The sequence below is a fragment of the Castor canadensis genome, chromosome 8 (assembly GCF_047511655.1).
Source record: "Castor canadensis chromosome 8, mCasCan1.hap1v2, whole genome shotgun sequence".
Taxonomy (NCBI): domain Eukaryota; kingdom Metazoa; phylum Chordata; class Mammalia; order Rodentia; family Castoridae; genus Castor; species Castor canadensis.
The window spans coordinates 133,817,592-133,828,033 of record NC_133393.1 but is presented as its reverse complement, the minus strand read 5'-3'; the positions used below and the strand labels follow the sequence as shown (position 1 = coordinate 133,828,033).

The following is a 10,442-nucleotide window of genomic DNA, read 5'->3' as shown; positions in this document are numbered from 1 at the left end:
AACTACTATTCTACATTTGTTATATTATGTTTATAGGATAAGGGTTAGGTATGACTCACTGTATTACCTAATGTTCAACCATTCTCAATAATTAAGGTTTGTTGGTTGGTTTTTCTTATGTAAGTTGACTTGTAACATTGATCATTTGCATTTTTAAGGCTCAATCCAAAAGAAAACACATGCTCCTTTCTTGGGTATTTTTAAGCTTAGGAAGTCTGTCAATGACAATTATGAAGGGATATAACAAGGCTGTTTTTGAAGGGTGGAGGAAGCAGAGTGTGAAGCTGTTAACTTTAAAAAATAAAATCAATATTAAAGAAAAAAGGTGAAAGAAAGCATAGACCTGTCAGCCTGTCTTCTTCTTCTTTCTCTGATTTTGCCCAGATTTCAGTCCTAGAAGATGGGAAAGGAGAAATTGGTAGAAAAATATCTCAATGTTCTACTTGGCTTTTGTTTTATCTTTGGAAGTAGTGCTCTTTTGACCTCAAGTATGGTCAAAAAAGAAGACTACATGTTGCATCAATAGGCAGAAAAGCACCAATTGGGTCCATTTTCCCTTATAAACATATTTTAACTTCAAGCTCATTTCTGTTGTCAAAGACAGCCTGGATACCAGTCATCTTGTCTCCCAAGATGACTCCTCAGCCTGTCTCCCAAGAGCTTATTCTTGCTCCATTCCTTTCCATGAAGTCACAGAATGAGTCAGCTTCCTCAAGCATTATTTTGGTCCCATGCCTTTGAAATCATAAGTTCCTGATCCAGATGTGAGCGCAATCTGGCTGAGACATCCATCACGCCTTTGCTCATCAGCACTGATTCTACTGACTTGACCAGTGAGGCAGATGTCCACCTCCCCCCACCTTCCTTACTACTCCACGTGGTCCCCTCCCCGAGTGCTTCATGTGGGAACACTGGTAAGTCAACAGGAAGGGAGGCCATGATCCTTGATGAGATTGTCTAAGTAAAGAGTAGAGAGTAAGAGGAGAAGAGGGTTGGGGATAAATATTAGATGAATGCTAACAGTGAATGGTTAAGTTGTAGAGGGTGAACTTGAAAGAAAGCAGAGAAGTAGGTGTCAGGAAGGTAGGAGGAAAACCAGGAAAAATGCAGTGTTGTAGATGCCAAGGAAAGGGAAGATCTCAAAAAGTAGTGAGGTCATAGTCAAAATGTGACTTAAACAATGGTGTATTATTCAAACTTAAGAAGAAAGGAAATTCTAACATGCTACAATATGGATGAACCTTGATGGCATTATTTTAAGAGATATAAATCAGTTACCAAAGTATAAATAGTCAAACTTAGAGAAACAGAAAGTAGAATGGTGGTTGCCAGGAGATGAGGAATGGGGGTTGTAGGGAGTTAATGTTTAATGGGTACAGAGTTTCAGAAGTGCTATGGATGTATATGAGGTGCTCAAGCTGCTTTTGCTGAAAAGCACTAACTCTTTCTTAGGTCCATGACTTAACTAATAGCAAGAAATCTGTCCTGCATTTTATACCTGTCTTTGTTCTAAGCCATTCTCTTTCCAGTCACCTTGCAATGACCTTGAATTCCAGAAAGGACAGGACAAGGAACAGAAACTACACCCAACAACAGACCTTCCTCAGGATGGACCACCTACCTGCCAGTCATGAGACCAACTAAACCATACCTGTGACTGGGACTGTGTAAGTATGCTTACCTTTGTCCCCTGCCCCCAGTTCTTTTGTCAACTTAAACCTATAGCTCAGGTCTGTACCCCGAAGATGGCTAAAGATGAGCTGAGTACTTACTCTGCCTCTTCCCACTGCGTGTCCAAAGCCATGAAATAAACCTCATTTCTCTGCCTTCACCATGCTTCATTATTTGGCCATTAAGGATGGGTGACAAGACCCAGCATATGAAATCTCGGGAGTTTGGACCTTGGGTCCAAAATTCCATTTTCAGAACAATGTGAATGTGCTTAAAGTGGTTAAGATGACAAGTTCTGTGTGTTATGTGTATTTTACCACAATTTTAAAAAGTGTGTGTGGGGGTGGAGTGGCTCAAGTGGTAGACGCCTGTCTAGCAAGTGTGAAGCCCTGAGTTCAAGTCCCAGTAACACCAAAAAAAAAAGTAAAGAGATGTCAGTAGTGTTAGATGCTGGCGAAAGATCAAGTATGGGGAGGTTGGTGTTTAGTGTCATAGAGACTGCTTGGTGACATGTGTGAGAGGGATCTAGCCTATGTTCTGGGTGACATAATTATTTACATGTAAACATACATATTTTCTGACTGATAACTGATTTTTAGTAAAAGTGAGTCATGACTGATTCAGGCCATCTCCAGTTCTACAGCTAACCTCTTCCTCCTGTCCCCGCCCTGTCCCTGCCCTCACTTGATGAGCTTCATTCTCACTGGTGTTCTCTTTCACTCCCACACGTGGTTCATCATTTTCTATCTGAAGCTTAACAGGACTGCAATAGCCTGTGTCCCCAAGTGCAGTACTTATTCTTCCTCTCTGCCAACTTGCATCTCTTCCCTGCTTCCCAACAGTCACTAACTACACACTTCCCTCCTCCAAGGTCTTTTCCTAGATTAACTACAACTGTCTTCATCCACATAATCCATTAAGAATTTTTTGAAAATAGTAAAATAGCCACTGTCATTTATTCAACAACTATTTAAGGAATTTTGTATTCCATAAATATTAATAGAGCCTCTACTGCATATGTGGAATTGTGATATTTGTTGGAGCTACAACTCCTGCCTCAAATAGGTCAAGTCCAGTGAGGAGGAACTTATCCTTTGAGCATTTAGGCAGGTAAATTTAAGAATAAATGACCAAGAAAAAATATCTCTCTACAGAAACATTTACAACTATTTTGGGGAAGACTATATCAGTATAATTCTAGTAGAAAGTCCTTTGCACTGGTAATAAATTAAGCAGAGTAGGTATTACAAAAACTCATCGCCCTGACCTTGTTATGTGTTTATTGCATAACTTTACAAAGCAACTTTCTAGCACTAGCTCTCTCAGCTACCCTAATATACTCTATGTTCCAGTAAAACTGATTTACCTTATTTTCCCATTTCTAAAATGCAACTGATGATTACAAGACACACTATCAATTAAAGAACATTTCAGGGGAAAAAAGGAAACAACCATTGTATAGTCAGATAGTGATTATCAGACACATACCAATTACACAAATTTGGAAATGTCAAAATGGAAAGGGGGAACACAAGGATGATGTACACATCTTATAGTGAAAGATACAGTGTTTATTGCTGTCAAAAAATGCTTTGCCTTTCTCAGGCTCCAAACATTTGTTTATGCCTTTCCTTCCATCTGAGAAATCTCTCTGCTCCCTACTCCTACCTACAATCTATCCAATCTTGCTTGTTTGTTTTGTTTGCTTGTGGGGGGTGGGGAGGGGAATGGGGGTAGGTACTCTAACGCTTGAGCCATACCTCCAGCTCTTTTTGCTCTAGTTATTTTGAAATAGGGTCTTACTTTTTGCTCAGGCCAGCCTGGACAGGGATCCTCTTATTTCATGCTTTCCACTGTAGCTGGGATAACAGGTGTCTGTCTGCCTCCATACTCTGATTTTTGTGTTTGTATAGGGTCTTGCAAACTTTTCTTGCCTGGGCTGACTGGGAACCATGAGCCTCCTGATCTCAAACTTTGGTATAGCTTAGGGTGACAGGCATGTGCCACTGCACCCAGCTCTTGCTTTTTTCAATCCTTTAAGACTATAAATCAGGGCCAAATTTACTTAAGTCCATTATATAATTTTTTATTGAGCTACATTTTAATCACATAGTTTAGGCTTTTACCAAAAGTTGCTATATCAGTCATATTAAATTAATTACAGCATTTGCTGTAAAATGTTATTGAAAACATTATTTAATACATTATCCAATATACCACCATGACTTCCCTTTGAAATTCGGTGCTGGTCAAACTTCTAAATTAGCTCACTTCTTCTCTTCTGAACCTAAGATTTATCTAATGGGCTGTGTTTCACCTTACTGCTATAAGTGTCAGAAAACTCAAAATCAATTCAACAATTTAATTTGAACAGTTGAAGCCATATGTTTATCCATATGGCTATAATATTTCTGTTTTTCTTTTTCTCAGATCTTGACTTTTCATAATGATTAATATCAGAGTATGCCAGGCTCTGTGCCAGATGCTTAACATGAGTTATTTCATTTAAACTTCACAACAATCCTGAGTTTTACAGATGAAAAAAATCCTGACACTTGGAGAAGGTCAAACAGTGAGTACCAGAGCTTGGATTGAACCTGGGCAGTTTGATCTCTTTACTACAGTCCCTTATCATGTGGAGTGTGTCTTTTAAAATAATTTCAGGAAAAGCCAGGTGCTGGTTGCTCAAGTCTGTAATCCTAGCTACTCAGGAGTCAGAGATCAGGAGACTAGAGGGTCAAAGCCAGCCCACGCAAATAGTTCACAAGACCCTATCTTGAGAAAACCCATCACAAAAAAGGGCTGGCAGCTGGACTCCAGTGGCTCATGCCTATAATTCTAGCTACTCAGGAGAAAGAGATCAGGAGGATCAAGGTTCAACGCCAGCCCCAGGCAAACAGTTCCCAAGACCCTATTTGAGAAAACCCATCACAAAAAAGGGCTGGCAGCTGGACTCCAGTGGCTCACACCTGTAATCCTAGCTACTCAGGAGGTAGCGATCAGGAAGATCCCAGTTCGAGGCCAGCCCAGGCAAATAATTCAAGAGACCTTATCTAGAAAAAAAACATCATTCTGCCTGGAAGCAGAGTGGGAGGGGTGGGAGGCGGGGAGAGGAGTAAGAGGAGAGAGGGGGAAGGTGGCCCAAATAATGTATACACATTTGAGTAAATGTAAAAACGATAAATTTTTTAAAAAATTAAAAGAAAAAACCCATTACAAAGAAGAGCTGGTGGAGTGGCTCAAGGTGTAGGCCCTGAGTTCAAACCCCGGTACCGCAAGTAATAGTAATTTCAGGAAAAAGAAGGAAACAATGTACATATTTATGCTTACATATGCATTTGTATGTGTATATAAAATGGTTTGAATTGTAATATAAAACAAAACACAGTGTTAATGACCTCATACAATGTCTTATTTGGTGGTCATTATGAAACATATGGAATTCCTTGACCCTTTGGCTATTTTATATAGATGAGTATGACCTAAACAAGAGTATTTTAATTTCATTTTAGTGCATAATTAAATTTAGCATGAAAGAAATTTTATTTAAAAATTCCATCAGAATATGAGATTAGGTAAAAAAAAAAAAAAAATCCCTCAAATTTTCAAGTTCAAATTGTGGTGCAGTCCATTGCTGTAAATTTCAAAGAAAGAGTTCCCGGCTGCATTGCAGTAAATTTCCTTAGATAATATACGTCATGTTTTAATATAAGATTGGCTCCCAAGTGGGATCTGGATCCTGGATTCCTGGCTCTCTTAGACACTGAAGCTAAGCTCATCAGAAGAATCTTATGTGGTTTAACATTTAAATAACTCTGCAGTCCCTGTCAGCCAAGATTGGGTTTACATTTTTATGAGACAATTTGTAGAGAGAAGGAAATTATTGGCGCTTACTCCCAAGGCAAATGCTATCTGTTAGGGCAGTATTCAAGGCAACCTTTTTTCACTATAGCAGGATTTTACTCCCATCCTATTTAGAAAATAGAGGTATTAATATATCAAGAACAGGAAAAGAATCCCCAGCAATGTCATTTCTCTTCACCAAAGCTAGAAGCAAGAAAACTAAGTAGGAAAACCTGTTTCAGGAACAAACAAAGCCACAGCAGGAAACTCTCCCAGGGTGTTCACACTCATTTAGTGAGAGCAATAGCTTTTCCTTTGCAGGAAGAACAAGTCCCTCCCCCTCCTCCCAAAAAAAGAAAACCTGCAGAGTCACCTGGTTGAGCCAACCCACAATTGCAAAAGGGACAGAAGTCAGATTACCAAAGCACCATTAAGGAGGAAGGTAGAACACAGCATAGTGTAGTATATGTCACTAAGATTACCTAACATTGTTCTTGGGAACTTGAAGAGGGGAAGGAGTTGTTCGCAACTGATAAGAAAATATTGCTCTTCTCTCTTTCATTTTGGAAGGGATTAGTAAAAAAAGCACACATCGACTGTAGCATAATATCAAAGTGGTCAGGAATCAAATGAACCACATTTAGTACAGTCAAGAGCAATGAGAAAAAAAAAATCTGCTTTCTAAAGATAAGAAAATGATGGCAGAAGATGGTTGCAAAAAGACTAAGCAGGCATTGGGAATCAAAAGATGTGCACGTGAGTCAGCCCTACTGGGAGATACACGGTTCTGGCATGTGCTTGTTCAAACCAAGGTTTGCCTTGTAAAATTGTTAGGTGGTTCTGCCCATTGTCAACTGTGTCACTGATGGGACGGGCGGGGGGAGTGGGGAGGAGTAATTGAATCGCTTTGTCTAAATATTTCTACTGCAGTGCTCTTTCCACAAGTTGCTGGATATTTCAGAGTCTACTAATTGTTTGTACTCAACCTTGTGTTTCAGAACCTCATTGGTTATTTTTTCATTCCATCGACACTTTCAACTGGGTGCCCACTAGCTGCAGACTCTGTGCTGGGCTGGGAGGATACAGAGATGAACAAAAGAAGGGACTCAGAAAAGGAGCTCGGGTAATCAGTTCTTATACTAGTTGACCCCCTAAGAAGCTGTTTGACATGAAAAAATTCATTGGTTTATAATGCAAAATCTTAAGAACATGGATTTTTATAATCCAAGGGATACCTTTCCTGATAAACCCCCACAATGGAGGCTAGGTCACTATTCACAAGATTTTTTGGGAATGCAGATTTAAAGCTGAAGGATCCAGATTCTGTTTTGAAACATGGTACTTTCCAGAAAGATAGTTTTACTCATTTCTTTTTAAATTAACTCTACCCCACCCCCAAAACCTTATATTTACCCTTCAGGTAAGAACTCTGCTTTCTTTGCTTTTTTCTTATTTTCCCACATACATCTCTGATTCTTTCACATTAGTGTAATAATAATTCAGAGGCCTTAGAGCCTAGGAATTGTGGGTTCAAATTGCAGCGTAGTCACTAGCTGTGCATCATTGGGGAAGTTGCCTAGCATTTGGAGCCTCAAATTTCTCATCTGTAAATGCAAGTCAATAATAGTACCTGTTTCATAAGAGTGTTATGAGGGGATTAATTGAGATAATACATGTAGAACAGTTATAACCTGTCTACCTATTATAACATACTCACTATTCTGATATTACATATCTGTGCTCACATCCAAGTGGCATACAATCTTTTTGACTCCTGGTTATCTCATTTTGCCCAACATTCTATTTTACTTAAATATGTAATTCATTTTTATTCTAACAGCATTATGAAAAAAATAGTGGTCAAAAATTTTTAAGAGAATCTTATAGCTGGGTGTGGTGGTGCACATCTGTAACTCAGTACTTATGAGATTGAGGCAGGAGGATTGCAGGTTCAAGGCCAGCCTGTGCTACATGATGAGATCCTATCCCCAAAACAAACAAATAAAATTTTTATTTTATTTTGGGAGCCCCTTTTGGGAACCCCAAAGGTCCTGAGTTATTTGATATGGTAAAGAGTTACTTCTTCAAGTTAAAACTCCAATTGCACACAACACTTTGAGACTATGGTGCACATGCAGTGTTTGGCAACACATCTGGTTTTTCTGCTTTGGTGAACAAAGAAACCTAACACATCATTATGAGTCACAGCTTTCTACATCACCTTGCATTGGGCACTAGAGTTGCTGCCAACAGTCCTGAGAGGAGTCTACCTATCACTGCAGGAGTCATGAGTTTATTCAGACCCCAGACTTGGACTCGGTGGCATTAAAAGAGACTTTTGCCCAGAAATGAAAACAGCATATGAAATTCTTCACAGGAATTTACTACTAAAATAATTCTACAGGGAACAAGTCATTTGTGCTATGGTTTATTGAATCACATGAATAAGGTAGGGCATTTTTTTCAGCATAAGATCCTCATTTTGGAAACTGATCAAAAAAAAAAAAAAAAGCCACAAGTGCTTTTGGCTAAGTTGTTACTGTAGGAGAGAGATTGGGAAAAGACAATTACAAAAAGCTATTCCCATGCTGAAGGAGATTCTCCTTGCTCCATTCAGGAGTGATGAAGCATGCCAATTTCTCATGAGACAGAAATCTACAGACACCTGGAAACATTGCAAAATGCCTCTAAACTTTGACCTTAAAATTGCACATGTATTTTAACCATTTTCTCCTTGGTATATATAGCATTGATGGTGCAGCCTTCGTGAAGATGGCCAGATTTGTAGACCTGAATACAGAAGAAATGATGCAACTGTGTTAGCATAAAGGGTCCTAGAGAAAAAAAAAATAATTAAATTAAATTTAAAAAGAGTCCTAGAGATCCACTGTGCCTGGATCCAGCCTAACTGTGGGCTACCACACAGCTTTGCAAATGTGCACTTCCTTTCATTTGTTGCTATCAAAATTAAAAGTAAACATAGTACCATGTAAACTTATACCATAATTTCTTCTTTTCAAGTCAATCAATGGCAGTCCTGATCTTGAAATTCACTGTGGGGAAAAACTTTTGATTTTGGTTTTTCTTTTGTATTTGCATATTTGCATTCTTTTAAAATTGCTTCATTACCCGAATAAACAAAATAAGGTAATATTTTTTTCTATGTGAAGGGAATAAATTTCTAAAGAAATAAAATAAAGCAGATGCCAAATGTGGGAGGATGCTTAAGTACATTTGGGGAAGAAAATAACCTTTATCTTTCATCACATGGAAACAAGCAAATGACCCCTTCTGGAAAAAGATTATAAACACTGATCTAATATGGCCTCTTTATTTTATAGTGAATAAATGGAATCCCCAAAACACAAAATATTTCCCTAAAGTCATACAGTTAATAAGTGTTAGAACTGGAGTTTGAACTCAGTTCTTTTGACCTAAGGTAACTAGATTATGTGACCACTGTATTTCCCCAATGGGACATCCCACAGTTGCATAAGAAAGTTCGTGGGAACTAAATTAAGTCAAAGCAAAGCAAGACCAGAAGCAATCAGTCAACCATAAAATTTCTGTGGAAATGAAGTCTTTTTTGCTCCAAGTGTGTGACTATCAGATTTTCCCATCCTTGACTTGTGTAGACCTGAGCTGGTTGCCAGCTACTTAGAACCCATCTGCTACCTATCCCATGTTGGTCCTGCTTGTTTTTCTTCCTTGATGACAGATGTCCCAGTTCCAAATCTACCAGCAGATTTAAGCGTCTTAAATAACCAACACTTGGCTTCACCTGGGTGTGTCGCTATTCTCTAAATGCTGCTGTGTCATTCTGCCATCATCTGAAGACTATGTGTAACACCTTACACTAGAGTTTAGTGGGTTCCAGTGACCATATGCTGAAATGGACCCTTTGCCTTAAAAAGAAAAAAAAAAAACCCTGAGAATCCTAATTTAAAGTCTTTTCATTTTCAAGTATATAAAAGTCATATAGTTTTCATATTTATTTCAATTACCTGTCTTCTATATAAACTAAATTTTTTATTTTGAGTTTAAGAATTTTTTTAAAAATTTCTAGTAAAAACAACAAAACAGTTGAGATTTGACCAATAGTCAAGAGCACCTGTCTGCCTTTTTGAAGATAGGGTAGGTCATTTCAATTAAGTTTACTCTTGATATCTGAATAATTGGACTCCCTGCAAGTAGGAAGCCTTCAGGATGGAGCCACAGTGGGTGAAATCAAGGTGGTGATTCAGGAGAATAAGTTATAATATAAAGTCCTATGTAGAAACCTAATAGCATTCATGGAAAATGGCTGCAGAGCCAGCAGAAGTTTGGGTAGACTGAGGGCTGTAGTTTGGATCTGGAGTATCCTCCAAAGGCCCATGTGTTAAAGGCGTGGCCCCCAGCCCTTGGTGCTATTCAGAGGTGGTGAAAGCTTTAAGACATAAGGCCTAGTAGGAGGTCTTCTGGTCATGCCTTCAAAGGTGATTGTGGGACACTACCCCTTCCTCTCTTCCTTCCATTAATGGTCATGAGGTAGATGGGCTTCCTCTACCACTTGCTCCCATTGTAATGTACTGTGCCATCAAAGATCCAAAGCAATATAGCCAATTGGTCATGGACTAAGACCTCTAAAACTGTGAGTCAATTGTAAATTGATATCAAGCATTTTGTTACAGTAACAGAAAGTTGGCTAACACACTCAGCTTGCCTGAAAACATGTTGGTATCAAGTAATGGAGAAGAGGAGTTAAATGAGCTGTATGGTTAGCTGACTGGGCAGAAACCCATTCCAGTGATGTACCTCTTTCTCCCAGCAACTCCCAGGTACACTTTGATGAAGCCTTTACCAGAGGGTGGGGAAGGGTCATGACAAAGATTACAGAATTTTAGGCAGCCAACAATTAGAATAATCATGAAGACTCTTGCAAAGCAAGC

The 10,442-nt window shown here is 38.8% G+C and overlaps 1 long non-coding RNA gene across 1 annotated transcript; it reads left to right on the top strand.

The window, feature by feature from the left end:
- The first annotated feature begins 741 nt into the window (after positions 1-741).
- Positions 742-8,508, top strand: LOC141425573 (uncharacterized). The gene is made up of 5 exons (XR_012450549.1): positions 742-914; positions 1,557-1,667; positions 4,102-4,243; positions 6,513-6,637; positions 8,262-8,508. It is a non-coding gene; the product is annotated as an uncharacterized lncRNA (long non-coding RNA).
- The last annotated feature ends 1,934 nt before the right edge of the window (positions 8,509-10,442 follow it).